Source organism: Aphelocoma coerulescens, chromosome 4, assembly GCF_041296385.1.
Source record: "Aphelocoma coerulescens isolate FSJ_1873_10779 chromosome 4, UR_Acoe_1.0, whole genome shotgun sequence".
NCBI lineage: Eukaryota > Metazoa > Chordata > Aves > Passeriformes > Corvidae > Aphelocoma > Aphelocoma coerulescens.
The window spans coordinates 58262148-58277244 of record NC_091017.1 but is presented as its reverse complement, the minus strand read 5'-3'; the positions used below and the strand labels follow the sequence as shown (position 1 = coordinate 58277244).

At 35.9% G+C, this 15097-nt stretch overlaps 1 long non-coding RNA gene across 1 annotated transcript in view; it reads right to left on the bottom strand.

Moving 5' to 3' along the window:
• LOC138109100 (uncharacterized) overlaps nt 1–4606 on the bottom strand; it is a 95600-nt gene extending 90994 nt beyond the window's left edge. The window contains exon 1 of the long non-coding RNA XR_011150263.1: nt 4546–4606. This is a non-coding gene — a long non-coding RNA (uncharacterized lncRNA). The remainder of the gene's footprint in view (nt 1–4545) is intronic.
• Nucleotides 4607–15097: the final 10491 nt, after the last annotated feature.

The window sequence follows — 15097 nt, the reverse complement described above, 5'->3', positions numbered from 1 at the left end:
CTTATAGAACTAATGCATTTTTCTGTGCAACAGTCTGAAAAAGTTATCTTCTTTGGAAAAATAGACAAATTTCACCCACACAACTTAACTAAATATTGACATCCGAATTTAAGTTTTACCATTGTTTGTTTTTTTTTTTTTTTTTTTTTGAAAGGTATTCTGTATGCTATTGTGCCGTACAGAGGGGAAATATTTTCAAATGGAAAAGTCAGAAAGAGAAATAATAAAGCAGTCTATCAAGAGGATTTGCTTTAGATTAGAGAAAAGCAATGGTCTTTCTAACTGTTTTCTCTGTTATACAATGTCTTCTTATTAGTATATATACAAGAGGAATATTATGGAATCTTCTAATATTAATTACAGTCTCCTTTTCTAAGTTTATTAAATAAAGATTTCATTCTTTACTCTATATCTGCTATTTACCCTTATCAGTGTTAAATAGTAAAAAGCTTGTACTTTTATATAGGCTTTCAGAGAATCTTTTAGCCAAAATCTACTTAAAAACTAAGTGAATGACAGAATTCTATATGAAAAGATAAGGGGAATGACTATGGGTTATTTTGCGATCAGCACCCATAATCTATTTGATGAGGGTGTCACTGACAGGTAAAAAATGCAACAACAGCTATAAAAATAACACATCCTGCCACCGTGTGGGACGGGTGAGGGCTGGGGACCCAGCGCTCCAACCTGTTGAGGTGGATAGTCCGTTGAACATTCCCTGAGCTGGAAAAATGATGACGGACAAAGTCACCGGAAAGCTGAAAACAAAGTTGAGGTGATGAGGGATCAGAGGCCTGCTGTTGTGGAACTTGAAGTCTTGAAATAGGCATGCGAAATAGGCATTTCTATAGAATCTTGTATCTACACTTAGAACAGCAGGCAAAAAAAAATCAAACCCTTATGGCACTGCTTGACTTAATGTATTGACTTCTAAACTTTAAGGAACAAGGCAAAATACTGGGAATGAAAGTTTATTTCAAAGGTTAGTAACCTTGTAGGTCCCTTAGTAAGTGAGAAAGAAATATAGCAGTTGCAATAATATGGCAGAAACAGATTTCACTTATCAGTTCTCTTCTGGATAATAATTTTTTAAAACTTCTAGGAAACACAGCCTCCCTTAAGATGTAAGTACTGTCTTCTCCCAAAGATTTCAGAAAAGGAAATAGTTATACAAACTGTTTTGCTACTTTTTTTTTTTTTTCTATTCAAGAATTTTATATTGCCTGGGAGATTTTATTATTATTTTCTTTTTTTCTGGTTTAATGTTAATGATTTCCTGTTAGGTTTTGAGAATCTTAAACTGTCCTGGATGCATAAAATCTATGGATACTTTTATGTCTTGGAACTTCAAATAAAAATACTCATTTGTGTGGAGAATCCCTATAGCATTAAAATTCAATATGACAGGTAAACAACTAACAGAACATGCAAATATTTTCATTTCATAAATGAGAAGATGTTTTGCTAACTCTGGATCTAATGCACTAACAAGCAATATCAACTCAATATGATTGATGTCACCTTAATTTTACTGAAACCATTTTAACGGTACTGGAATTACTCAATTTTTGTTTGTTAAGTAGCTAAGGCTTTTATATGAAAATCTGTCAAATATTAAATCAATGGAAACCAAAGCACTGAAATTTACCAAATTTATCTGCAGTATTAATCTCTGATTTATATCTATCTGTGCTGGTTTTGGATGATAAACAGTTAATTTTCTTCACAGTAGGAAGTAGGGGGCTATGTTTTGGGTTTGTGCTGGAAACTGTTAATAACACAGGGAGTTTTTCATTACTACTGAACAGTGCTTACACAGAGTCAACACCTTTTCAGCTCCTCACGGCTCCCCACCAACTAGGAGCCTGGGTTTTACAAGAAGCTGGGAAGGGACACAGCTGGCATATCTGACCCAACTGCCCAAGGAGACATTGCATACCACGTGGCATCATTTTCAACATATAAAGCAGGGGAAGAAGAAGGAAGGGGCAAACATTTGGAATTATGATGTTTGTCTTCCTGAGTCAGCATTGCATGTGATGGAGCCCTGCTCTCTCAGGGGCGGCTGAACACCTGCCTGCCCATGGATGAATTTCTTGTTTTGCTTTGCTTGTGTGTGTGCTTTTGCTTTACCTATTAAACTGCCTTTCTCTCAACCCATGTGTTTTCTCATTTTGACTCTTCCCTATCCCACTGGGACATAGTGAGGAAGCTGTTGTGTGGTGCTAGTCGCCAGCTGGGTTTAAATATGACGCTCTACTGCAAAAACCTCATTACATACAACACAACAGTTATTCCATGTTTGAGAGTTTTCCTCATTCTTATATGCAATAAAATGTTATGACCTCTTCTGCAGAATTTTTTCTAGGCGCTAAGACCCCTGAAAATACATAAAAGTACTACATGAAAGGATGTCCAATTCCAGAAGAGAAGTACATCCTAGAATGCAGAAGACTTCTGACAGCGAATAAAGAATGGACACAAAAGTATGTGTGAGACAGACAAGCATACAGAGTTAGAGGGTACTGTAAAAGTAGGTTTAGTGGCTTTGAAAAGAAACCTATATTTAGAAGACATGAAACAAAGGAGAGAGGTGCAAGGTATGTGTTTCTCTACCCATTTCTTGTTTGCTCTTTTTTTTTCTTTTCCATAGTTACCCTGACCTGATGGCAAACAGCAACGGAAGATACTCTATGTTTCCACCTTCTAGCTCTACATAAGTCTTTCTCTAGAGTCTGAAAGTCAGATCTTTAATATTATTTGGGGGGTGGGGGTAGATGGTGTCCTCTTTTTTTTTTTTCCTTAAAGGCTTTCTATTGCACAGTTTTATGAGGTGGTTAACAACTACCCTAAAGTGACTTTAAAAATACACATGAATTGGTTTATGATCTGCAGAACAGCACTTGGCATACAGAGATGTAAATTCTCTTTGTTCTATTAAAACATCTGCAGCTTTTCTTTCATCGTTTCTTAGGGCACAGATTTGATGCCCTCTAGCGACCGATCACTTGGCTTAATATTTAAGAAATGCACACAGACAATGGACTGGCTACAGATACGAGTAGATCTTACACATCAGCATGACAGTTTTCGGACTCTGATATGCATTATGAGAGCTTTTTCATTATTTTTCCACCAATTAACATGAATCTAAAATTATCTGAACCTTCTTCCCTCTGTCATACAGTACAAAACAGGAAAGCAGTTAAAACTAAGAGAGAAGATAGTGATAAACACTGACTTGAGGGTTTCTTTCTTTTACTGCAAACAAAACCCATTTCTTCTTAAAGGCTGAGAGAACTGCATATGCTTACTGTCATGCTAACAAACTCTGCAGACTATGAAAGCACATTGTAGCTTCCGTATGTTAGAGAGAATTATTATAACTCAATATAAATATGCTGTGAGTATTCTAAAACCCTCTACACTCCACTTTTTTTCCAAACATAACACTGGTGCAATATACATGACTAGTGCATTAAATGTTCATCTCTTCTATTAAAATGTTATCTGGCACCTTCAGATGACAGAACATGATAGCTGAAATAATCTATACCGAATTATTTTGGAGTGACAGAATTTTATATGAAATGTTCCTTTGCAATTTTTCCAGACATAAAAAACAGGATTTTTTTTTTGTTATATTTAATTAGAATCATCAGTGCATAACATTGTTTAGCCTTTAAATACCTGCTCCTTATGATAATTCTTTGATAGGTTTACTCAGATTTTACTAAGGTATAAGCAGCCTGTAATTGCTACAAAATTTGCCAGAGAACTGTAAGTTTTAGAAGCAAAGTCAGTGTTGACTTCTGTGCAGCATAATGTGACAGATGTTCTTATGATGCTAGAGATGTAACAAACTACCTGTAAGTAATTTGAATAACTGGTGAAGCAAGATATATCTGACAACACTGGGAAGTTATGAACATGAGGAGGGGCATAGAGTGACCCCTGTGGCTAAGTACCAGGGAAGAGAGTGTATTTAATTGATCTTTTTTCCTACTTAAAGCCTCAAGGATAATATATACTTTAAAGAATATGCAATATAAATATATTGAAAAGAAACACACCCTTCCCCCCAAAAAAGCACAATCCCCAAAAAAACCTAACAAAACAACAACAACAAAAAATCTCAACCAAAACCCACTTGTCATGGTTTAGGAATGGTACTCTCCAGTTAAGTGCTCTACTGAGACTCTGAAAATTGCATGCCAGTAGCCTGCTCCCCCCTTGCCCTCCCCCACTGCGGTTGGCTGGAGAGGAGAAGTGGAGGCACAAAAGGCAAAGATCATGGGTTGAGATAGAAACAATTTACTGGAGACATCAGTGAGATAAGAAAATGAACGGCAACAGCAACAATAATAACAAAAGTGTACAAGAAAGAGAGCGATTCACATGGAAAAATGCTCACTGCAAGGTGCAGCCATGCCACACTGACCAATCCCTCCAGCTCAGAACTGGCATGACCCAGCTGCTCCCTCTCCTTGGAACTGGCACCACCCACCACTCCCTCCAGTTTGGAGCCGGTGCCACACTTACTCGACTGGAAGGAACCCCTTCTCTCCACAAGAGACTCCCTTCCACCTGCCCCAACAATGATGTCAGGTGGTATAAAGTAACCTTTGAGTCCTGGCTGTGGTCCCTCCTAGCTACTGCAAAATTTAACACTGTCCTGGCCAGAACCAGGACACCACTTTTGTATGTTGTTTACAAGAGAATTTATTATGGAGAAAAGCCTTGAAGGAATGAAAGTGAAATCATTTATAGAACAAAGCTAACAAATTTTCAGGTTTTAATCCTATTTTCATAATTTCTTCCAAACTGTCAGTAAGCATAGGGGAAAGGTATATTGGATCTTAGCATTGTTGGATCCTGAACTGCTGGAGCAACTTAAGTTGGAAGAGTTTCTTGACATGCCTATGCTGGAATTTATTACTCTATAGCAGCATATGAAATATGGAAAACAACTATTTTGTTTGAATGTTAAAGATTATTTATCAGATTTTCTGTGATACAAACACAGGATCCCACTCTCCTTTTTTATTAAAAATCAAGAAGTCAGAACAAGCTTTCTTAAAGATCTATGCAGCAGAGAGATTTCTGCCACAATAGGCAGGAACAGAGCAGTTTTAAGCAAACCAATGTTGTCAGTTGCTCAAGGCAGCAGACAGCAGATGATGGCAGAATCAGGTATTGTTGTGTATCGAGGCCTGGATTTAAGTAAAGCAAGAAGAAGCAATAACCTGGTGGCATAAAAAGGTTGCTGATATTTGATTTTGGCATATCAGGAATAAATAAAAGCAAAAATGAAAGAAAAAGGAACTATCAACTCAGTGCCTGTCCCCTATCACTGTATGAGTTGTTGCTCTTAGTGTGTTTGCTCATATACAGTCTTTCTCCTTAAACCTTTTCTGGTTTTGAATCTCTGACGTAAACTATCTTTTCCATATCCAAGCAGAATATTTAAATACTTAGGAGAAAGTTCCCTACATCAGATGTTATTACTGAGCATTATAAATTATCTCTAAATCTTATTCCTAATTTTGATCAGAAAATTTTTTCTCAATACATTTTCAGTATTTTGTTACAGAGTAACATTTACTGGTGGTCTATAAAGTTTGCAGGTGTACTTATGTTGGTTTTTTTTGTTTTTTTTAGGGTTTTTTTTGTACATTACAAACTTCTTTATCCATTTCCAACACACCTACTAGTAAACAACACCAGTAGCTCTGCAGGTGTGATCAGGAAGAAAAGGCTAGTATTTAACATTTGTAAAAAAATGATGTGTTGACTGTGCAAACACCCATGAACCTGAAGTTTTCAGTCCTGTGGGGAATTTAATCTTTAACTACTTAGGTGTTATGTGAGTTTTGGCTGGGTACCAGGAATTTCATTTTCCCTTCCCCTAATATAATGCAATACATTAGTTTCTGCTTATCATACACCTTGATTTCAAGAGTTCTATTAAAATCTCACAGCAGCAGTACAGTAACTTCTCTGTAATTTAATATACAAAAATGTTGTACATAAAGTCTTAATGTTCCTTATTTGCAGATAAAACACTGTATTAAAAATTTGGATTCAGAAAGAGCTATGGCTCCCTCAGAACCTCTCAGATGTAGTTGTATCTACTTCACAGCTGTTTGAGTTAATAACAGACTGACAGCAGGAAGACTGAACTCTAGATCATTGTCTCCAACAGAAGGAGGAAGGGAATCTTTTTGTACAGTGTGTTATTTAAAGAAAAGGGTATTTTTTTTACATGGATCTAGTGCTCTGAAGAGTCTTCTGGCTCAGTTAGTGTAATCCCCTGCTAAAAAATGGCACTGAAATTATATCATGTCATGTAATCATACCAATATAACCAGCATTATCCTAAGTTTTCAGGTTTCACCCTAATTCACCTTTTCTCAGCCTATATTTAAGATATTGATCAATGCAGTGCCTATAATCTCTTTCATTAGTATTTCCACTTGTAATTTGCCTTTTATGAAATCCAGTATGTTAATAATACATCTTTGATAGCCTGCAGATTGTAGGCTGCAGTACATGCTAATAATTCAGAGATGGGACAGAGAAATTAGCAGATAAGCTGTAATGAAAGCATGGTATGGAAAAGTAAACACTGATAACTAGTTCTGAAAGCAATAATTGCTTTCTGGTTTGTATGATCATGTCTGATCCTCCTGCTTGTATATCAAGATGTAAAAATGAAGTATAGGATGGTCAAAATGTGCTTTACCAGAAATTTTCAGATAATTCCCTTAGGAATTTCTCTGTAATGATGTACATGTCTCTCAAGTAGTTTTATTTTCCCTGTGTGATATAATATTTTTATAGTCTGTTTTGTCTCTCACAGTGAATGGTAACCTTAACCACTGCTTTTCTTCACAATGCTTCTGTTAAAAATGAAAAACCACACAAACATACAACACCCTATGAACTTCTAAAAAAGTCATTAACAGTGATATCTCTGTCAGAGATGTCTCAGGTTATAAAAAAAACGTTCTTATGAATCTTTGCTATTAGCCTACCAAGATTGAAGTCTAGGCACTCACATCTTGTATACTGTCTTTATTAAAGTGAGTAGAATGTATTATTATAATTTACCCATTGATTATAATGTACCCATTATAATCAATTTTTACAGACAATTCTTACTTTATTATTTCATAGGAAAGTTATATTGAAAAGTTAATTATGATTGTTTACGCTGTTTGAATTTCATTTATAGTTAATTCTCACCCTTCAAAATTCACTATATTTACATAGTACTTATAAGAATACAAATGGGTGACCTAGGTTTGTTAGTATTAATATAAGCCAAAGAAAAATTACCTTTATTAAAAAAACCCAAAAGAATAACAACAAACCAAACAAAAAAAAAAAAACAAACCCAACCCAAACAAAAATAACCTCCACAAACCATAGCAAAGCTCAAATTGCCAAAGGTAGTTTCCAGCTACCTGAGAGAAAACTGTGAAAGAGCACTTCTGACTGTGATCCCCAGATTCTCAGTATCTTTACTTTTTTTATTCCTTGGTTAGTATACCTTTCAACTGAAATCTTTCCTGGAACATTTACACATCATTCAAATTCTTGTGAGAAGGCTGAATCATTCCATTCCCTAAAGAGATCAGTATTTGATAGTCCAACTCCCTATCCAAAATGATTCTTTGAAGTTTTCCACGCACCAGTCCACTCAGGTTCCAGAACTTCAGTTCTAAAGGTATCTCACTATCACTTTCAGAAGTAACAGCAAAGCATTGAACAAATTTTGTGAAAAAGAATTTATTGGATACCCAGTCCTTTTCTGCTGTGTGTGACCTCAACAGAAAGAAAATGAGCCATCCTGTGCTCTCATGATCTACTGATTGCCCTTTCATAACCAGCAAAGTCTTCATGTTATTAGAACGAAAGACTAAACTTTCATCTTAACACCGAAAGATTTCTCAGGTTAATTGCTAACATTCTCTCTACTTTTAAAAATGCCTAATGCCGCTCTTATGGATGGAACAATAAGATCCACAAAGCCAGAAAAGAAAATATATTTTACATATAAAAATCCTATGCTTTGGTTGTCCCTTGTAGGGATTAATTCATAGCAAAAGCTTGTGAAGATGGAATTTGTTGCAGCACCCTTCTAATACTTTTTTTTTTTCTATTATGAAGAAAAATATCAATTTTTAAGCAGTTTAGTAGTAATATATTTAATATTTAGCTCTTCAAAGAATGATCATATCACAGCCTACTTGTAATAATTAAAAGAAGAGCTAGGATTGGAGATTAAATACACTGAACTCAAAATGATATTTTTTCTCCTTATTAAGGCAGAGATCTCATTCGATGGGACAGAAAAGAGTAACAGAAATGTTGTTGAGTTCAAGATCTCCAGTACAATGAAATTGACCTTGAAAAGTGAACTTTCAACATTTAAAAAAGCCATGGAGACATACCAGATTACTGTTCTAAATAAAGAATGTATTTTAAGCAAAGATAGTGTATGCATAGCATCTTTTTGGAAGCAAACAAACCAACCAACCTTTTTTTTCTGTTTACTGATTGTTTGCAGGATATCAAATGACATCCAGACACAGGTGATTTAAAAACAGCCAGGAAATGCTAAGGGCACTTCAGGGATGGAAGCTTCTAAAGAAAAATAGAGCAGATTGCCATTAGTATACGTGTGGAAAGTCAAAATTTTATGAGTGAATCTGGAACCCTGGAATATGCAATATACAATCAGAGCACATGAAAAGCTGGAAAAAACTACAGATATAAACAACATTTTAAAAAATAATCCATAAAATGCAGCATTAGTTTCTAAAAAGGCAAAATTTTGCCTTAACAATGAGAAGTCAATATTTAAAGGAGATAATGTAGGAACAGAATCTGAAAAAAACCATGAAAAATATAGAAAAATAAGCAACCTAAAGACTTCACTCCTCCATGCATTTCTGTTGCTGTCTGTCTGATTACTTATATGTGGACAGGCATAGTTGTGTATTTAAAAACTAGTATCACTATTACAAATTTTGTGTCTTAATATTAAGGATTTCATTTCTACCACACTTTTTAAATATCTGTTTTCACCTTCAATTTGTAGGTATCTCGTCATTTCAAATACCAAGTTAGAGAAGTTTAGAACATAATTTCCAGAACAATTCTTATCGTTAAGTGAACATATTAGGTATTCAATATCAGGATGCTGTTGTCATGTCATACTTTCCCCTCAACAGTCTGCTTAAGACATAATGATGTGTGAGCCCTGAGACCCAGAGGAATACCTCAAGAATTGAGCATTGCACTAGAAGACATCCAGACATACCAGGGAGGAGAGGAGGTTGCATTACTATTTCATCTTCCTGTGAATGAAGCTTTCCATCTGAATTCAATAATTTTACCTGTTAGAATAATTTTTAAAAAGATAGATTTTGTTCAACAGTAAGTTCTTCACTTCATATATGGTCTATTTCCTTTGCCCGTATCAAGATTTTAGGTGCAACAGTTTCAAGATAACAGGTATACTTACAAAATAAGTAATTAGAGATGCTTAAAAATCATTCAGCAAGTAAATTTTTCCTCATGGGAAGAAGCCAATTAAACCTTTTGTAGATTATGTGCATCTCAATGACATGGAATAATTAATAAGTTGGTTTGGGGAAATCGGCTATGAATGAGGGTGGTACAGCACTACAGTCTAGTAAACCTGGAAGATAGTGACAATAATATTACCGGAGATGTTATAAAATTTGGTTTTGATAAGCACATTAGGGGCACTCTATCAATTTTTTTTCCATTGTACCTTCAATAATATAAATGCTAAAACCCTACCTGGAAGTCAAATTAATATTTAATTCTATATTCTCACAAGTCTAGAGAGACATTTTGTCTCCACCAAAATCCTGGGTGCTGGAGACATTTTGATGGCCCTTACTGTCTACAGTCTTAAGCCAATATGAATTTAGTAGAAACTGTAATGCAAGTGTTAGCTTTTGCCTGATATTGACACAGTATGAGAGATGATTGAATAATTTTCATAAAGGTGGAATGCACAGACAAAATGAGCAGGATATGCTTACTAAAGCTTTTAAGAAATATCATCTTTCTAAATAATTTAAAATCACTCTTCTGGAAAGCTGAAAAATAAGGTGCAGTAGACTGCTTGAAACACTGTTATACACACCCTCAGTCAAGTTCTAGGAAGAATTGTGTTAGCAATGTCTTTTTAAAATATGTAACTGATCTGTGTACTATTTATATTGTATGTTTTGTTTTGCATTTTTGCCAGGAAATTATTAACAAGAATCATTAATGTTGTATAAAAATAATTTCAACATTTAGTTAGTAATTTAGTGCTATGCTATAAATACCTAGTATAGATAGATAGATAGATACTGTGTAATAAAAAAACTGCTTACACATCTGAAATAGATTTCTGCATCAGTTTATATTTTTTGTTTGGATTTTTTGTCCTTTTTAAAAATCTTTTCTATTTCTGCTGTGTGGTCAAACACACAGCGGCTTACATTAGACTTCAGGAGAGTGTTCCATCAATATGCTTTAGAGGTCTCCAAGGCACTCACTTTTCTGAGCAGCCAGTAAATGGAAAGCAGTTATATTTACAGAAGTGGGTCACAAAGTTTCCGTACTTCTTTAAGAAAAATCCATATTGCACAGTTTATTCCAACATACGAATATTTTGATGTTAAGAACTGCAATGAAAATTTTAATTAGCTTTTGTTTACCTTCATATTAGAATATCTATTAAGTAATTAGTGGATACACTTTCATAGTGGTGAAAAGATGCATCCCAGAAGATGCCAAGGATACACTCACTACGTTTTGGTTTTTTAAATTCTCTATCTAATGAATGTGAGACAACACAGAACATTATAGTGCATAGAAAGACATTATTCTGAAACATTTCACTACAACTTTGATACCCTGAATTATTTTTAGCAAAAATTACCCTAAAAAGATGATTAAAATATCCAGCCTTCTGCTTCATGCCTATGCTTAGCATCAGCTAGAATTTAAAACAGATGAATGTGGTATTGTAGGAAATCTTTTGTCTGTGCATTTCCATAGAAAACTAGTTATTCCTGACAACTATAAATGAAAATATGTCTAGAAAAATGGATCTAAGATTTAAAAGTAGAGAGGTCCTCTTATGTCAACCTATACAATCAATTGTGACGTGTTGGGTTTGTTGTCTCTTCTTTCTAAATCTAAATATGATCAAAGCATTTATGAAATGTTGAAAGGTTATTCCAAAATAATTTAAATATTGGGTTTCTTTCTTTTTCCTAAAAGTATGTTGCAATGAGAGATAATGAAAGTAGTTTGTAAGTCTGCAGTAAAACAAGTGCTGCATATTAATGCCATAACAGTAGACACTGCTGTATCACAGAATATACCACTCAATGATCACTAACAAAATACTATTTACTTCAGATTGTATGCTATCTTGCTGTAGTTGGTCTTAATTTATCATTCTGCATTTCTGTGATTTTTGGTATTGCTATGATTTCTATTTAAAAAAACACCAGAATATATGTCATGTCAAAATAAACATTGCAGACATTTTTTGTAATATATATTTACTGTATTTTTTACCTCATTAGATAGAGAAAGAACAGATAAAGCATAAAGGGAACTAGTCTGTCTGTGCTACTGTTTTCCTTTGCAAGTAGTAACATTTGAAAATTACATTATCTGCATCAGTCTTATTGTAAACATATATTATAAAAATCGGTATGGTATCAGTGTTAAAATTCTTAATTCTTATTAATGACATTTTGGGAAAAAATGTAATTGCTTATCATCGTTACTGTTCTTGTTACTGTTGTTCATTTATAAAAGGGGAAAGAAAAATACAGTAGCACTGAAAAGAGGTCTGTGATAGCATTAGAAGCTCCTGTTATATGTAAAAATTTTATTCTGATCCCTATAAAAAATTCTTGCTGATCTCACCATTCTTGCAGGATCCCCACCCTACAGATGGTAGACTCTGGTTAGCATGAAGAGAAGTTGGGTGGGAACAGGAAACAGAGGCTCTGAAGTTCAGCATTACCTGTACCTCCTGCATGGGAAGAAAACTTGGCATGGTACTTCTATCAATACTTCTCCACTGAGAGAAGGAGAGGGGGGGAGGTGAAGTGGAGCTTTCTATATTACATGGCACAAATCTGACATGAGTAGAGCTCTACTTGGGAACCAGCAGTCTGTGCTTTTTGTACTATGGGGTGCTGCACTGCAAATATTCAGATCATTCTGCCTAACATTTCAGTGTTAAGCTGAATGAAGATGAAATGGAAAATTATTTATTAGATTTAATGAAAAAATAATAACAGACCATAAACAAACAAACAAACAGAAAAAAAGCAGAATTTTTGACTAATTCCAAAAATGAAGTTGAAATTAAGAGGATTTTCTACAAGTAGTTAAATTTTGTCTCCTACCTCACTTTTTTTTTTTTAACATGACATTTGATGTCTGATATGAATATGTTATTTACTTCTTAGATCATTCCTGATTTGTCATCTTTCATTTTATTTCCTGAAACATTCTTCCATGTAAAGCTATCAAATCTACTCATTTTTATTTTAAAAATATTCTGTTATAGTCCATTATTGAATCAAGAATTTCAATCCTAAAGTCACATGCTGTTCTATGATCAGTATGTATTGCAACTACAGGAAAAAAAAAAAGAAAACAATTCTTTCAGGTACCTTGTTTTTTGTATAGTGTTCATTTGGAGAAATACATAAATATTAATAATGCATCATGGGGTAAAAATCAAGCAGTCAATTAATTCATACATTTTGATTAGAGGAATTAGGGTATTGACATTTATATGGCTTGCTTCAAAAAACAGTTTTGAGTCTTGTAAACACAGAGTATCTTCAACTACATTCATGGTGTCTAAGAACCAAGGCTGATAATACAGTTCAAGTAAAATTAGATGTTTGGAAGCCAAATTATGAGTACAGCCTAAAAACAACTCATCTCTAGATAGTAGAGAGAGAGAAAGAAAGAGAGGGGGAGACAAAGTATTTCAGAAGTCAAGTCATCCCACTGCAAGACTGATGTCTTTAATAGATGGAATGTATCACCTTTTCAGTGTCATTTACTGCTGAAGGCAGGAAGCCAGGATGACTGATTGGATGTATGTGACTAGGTTTTACACTACTAATGATAGCTGAGATGAAGCTCGGCCTATTAGAATTAAAGTACAGAATATTGCATAAGGGTAAAGAACATGTACTCTGTAGTCACTACATCATAGGCAGAAAACAAAGTAGAATCAGTTAGAGAAGAAGAAAGGAAAATTGTATGAAGTTTCTAAGTAATGCATTCACCAGGGATATGTGAAGAAGGAAATGTTAAAGAGCAATTAGTTAAACAGAGAGACAAGAAAGGTTAAGAATGCATATGGATTTCAATCAATTAATCACCCTTATGTGACTCATACAAGTTGGCACTGGAGATATTTCATGCTTCCTTTGACATTCACAGTGCCTCACTGAGGAGGGCTTTCAGCATAGCTGAAAAGATCTAAATTGCTTTACTGACATATATTCCCTCATCCTCGCTTCATTATGGTTCTGCATCTCTTACATTCCTATCAGATCATTGATCCGATCTAGCAGAAAGAATGGCTCTAGCAGAATATCCTTTGGTATCTGGCTACTAAGTACAGAATTTGGCTAGGGACACCACACTGATACATCTGCAGAGGGATCTGGACAGGATGGATTGATGGAAAAAAGTCAGTTGTATGAGTTGTGGAGCACAACGCCAAGTGCTTGTCACAACATTCCCATGATTCACTATAGGCTTGGGGAAGAGTGACTGGAAATCTGCCTGATGGAAACCTGGAGGTGCTGGTCATGAGCAGCTAAACATGAGCCAGAGTGTGTCCAGGTGGCCAAGAAGGATGATGACATCCTGGCTTACAGAAATAGTGTGACCAGCAGGACTAGGGAAGTGATGATCCTGTCGTACCTGGAATCCGGTGTCCAGTTCTGGGTCCCTCACTTCAAAAGAGACATTGAGGTGCTGGAACAAGTCCAGAGAAGGGCAACAGAGCTGGTGAAGTGTGCGGTATGCCCAGCCACTGTCCTGGAGGGATGTCTGCTGAGATAAGGATATTGCTCAAATCTCCCAGCAGAACTCCCCTGGAAAGGCAACTGCTTCAGTTACAGCAAGAAGAAGACAGACCAGAATCCTCTGGGAGACCCTATGCAGATCCTTTGCAACCCATTGGCCTTTACCCTCTGACACCCACCCCCTGTATCCCTATAAGGCTAGCCCCCTGCCCCTGCGAGGGCAGAGAGACCTCATCCCTGGCTCTCCTTTGCCACCAATAAAGCTGCCTCATGCGGAACAGCTACATGGGCCTCTCATCTCTCTCCCTGGTCTGGCCTGGAGGCTGCCCTGCAGAGCAGAGCTGAAATCACGAGCTGACAATCACTGAAGAGCTGACAGCTTCTGCACGGGCCCTCCTGCCAGCAGCTGAGGGAAGATACTGGGCCTCGGGAAGACGATCTTCTATGGGACCATCTCTCTGGACCGGTCACAGCTTCCTCCGTCAGAGCTACTGACCCCTCACCAGCTGTCATAGTGAAGGGTCTAGAGAATGGGTCTTACAAGGAGCAGCTGAGGCAGCTAGGGCTGCTTAGCCTGAAGAAAAGAAGGCTCAGGGGAGACCTTATTGCTCTCTACAATTACCTGAAAGGTAATGAAGGGGGAGTTGGTCTCTTCTTCCAAGTTTCAAGCAATAGGATGAGAAGAAGTGGTGTCAAGTTGTACCAGGGGAGTTTTCTGTTGGACAATAGGAAAAAATTCTTCACTGAAAGGATCGGCAAACATTGGAACAGGCTGCCCAAGGAAGTGGTCGAGTCACCATTCCCTGAGGTATTTAAAAGATGTGGCAGTTGCAGACATGGTTTAGTGGTGGGTTTAGTAGTGTTAGGTTTGCAGTAGGTCTCAATGGTCTTAAAGGCCTTTTACAACCTAAATGATTCTGGGATTCTACATCCTTTACAAACTAGATGTGGTTTCAGAGGATAACTGAGCTAATACT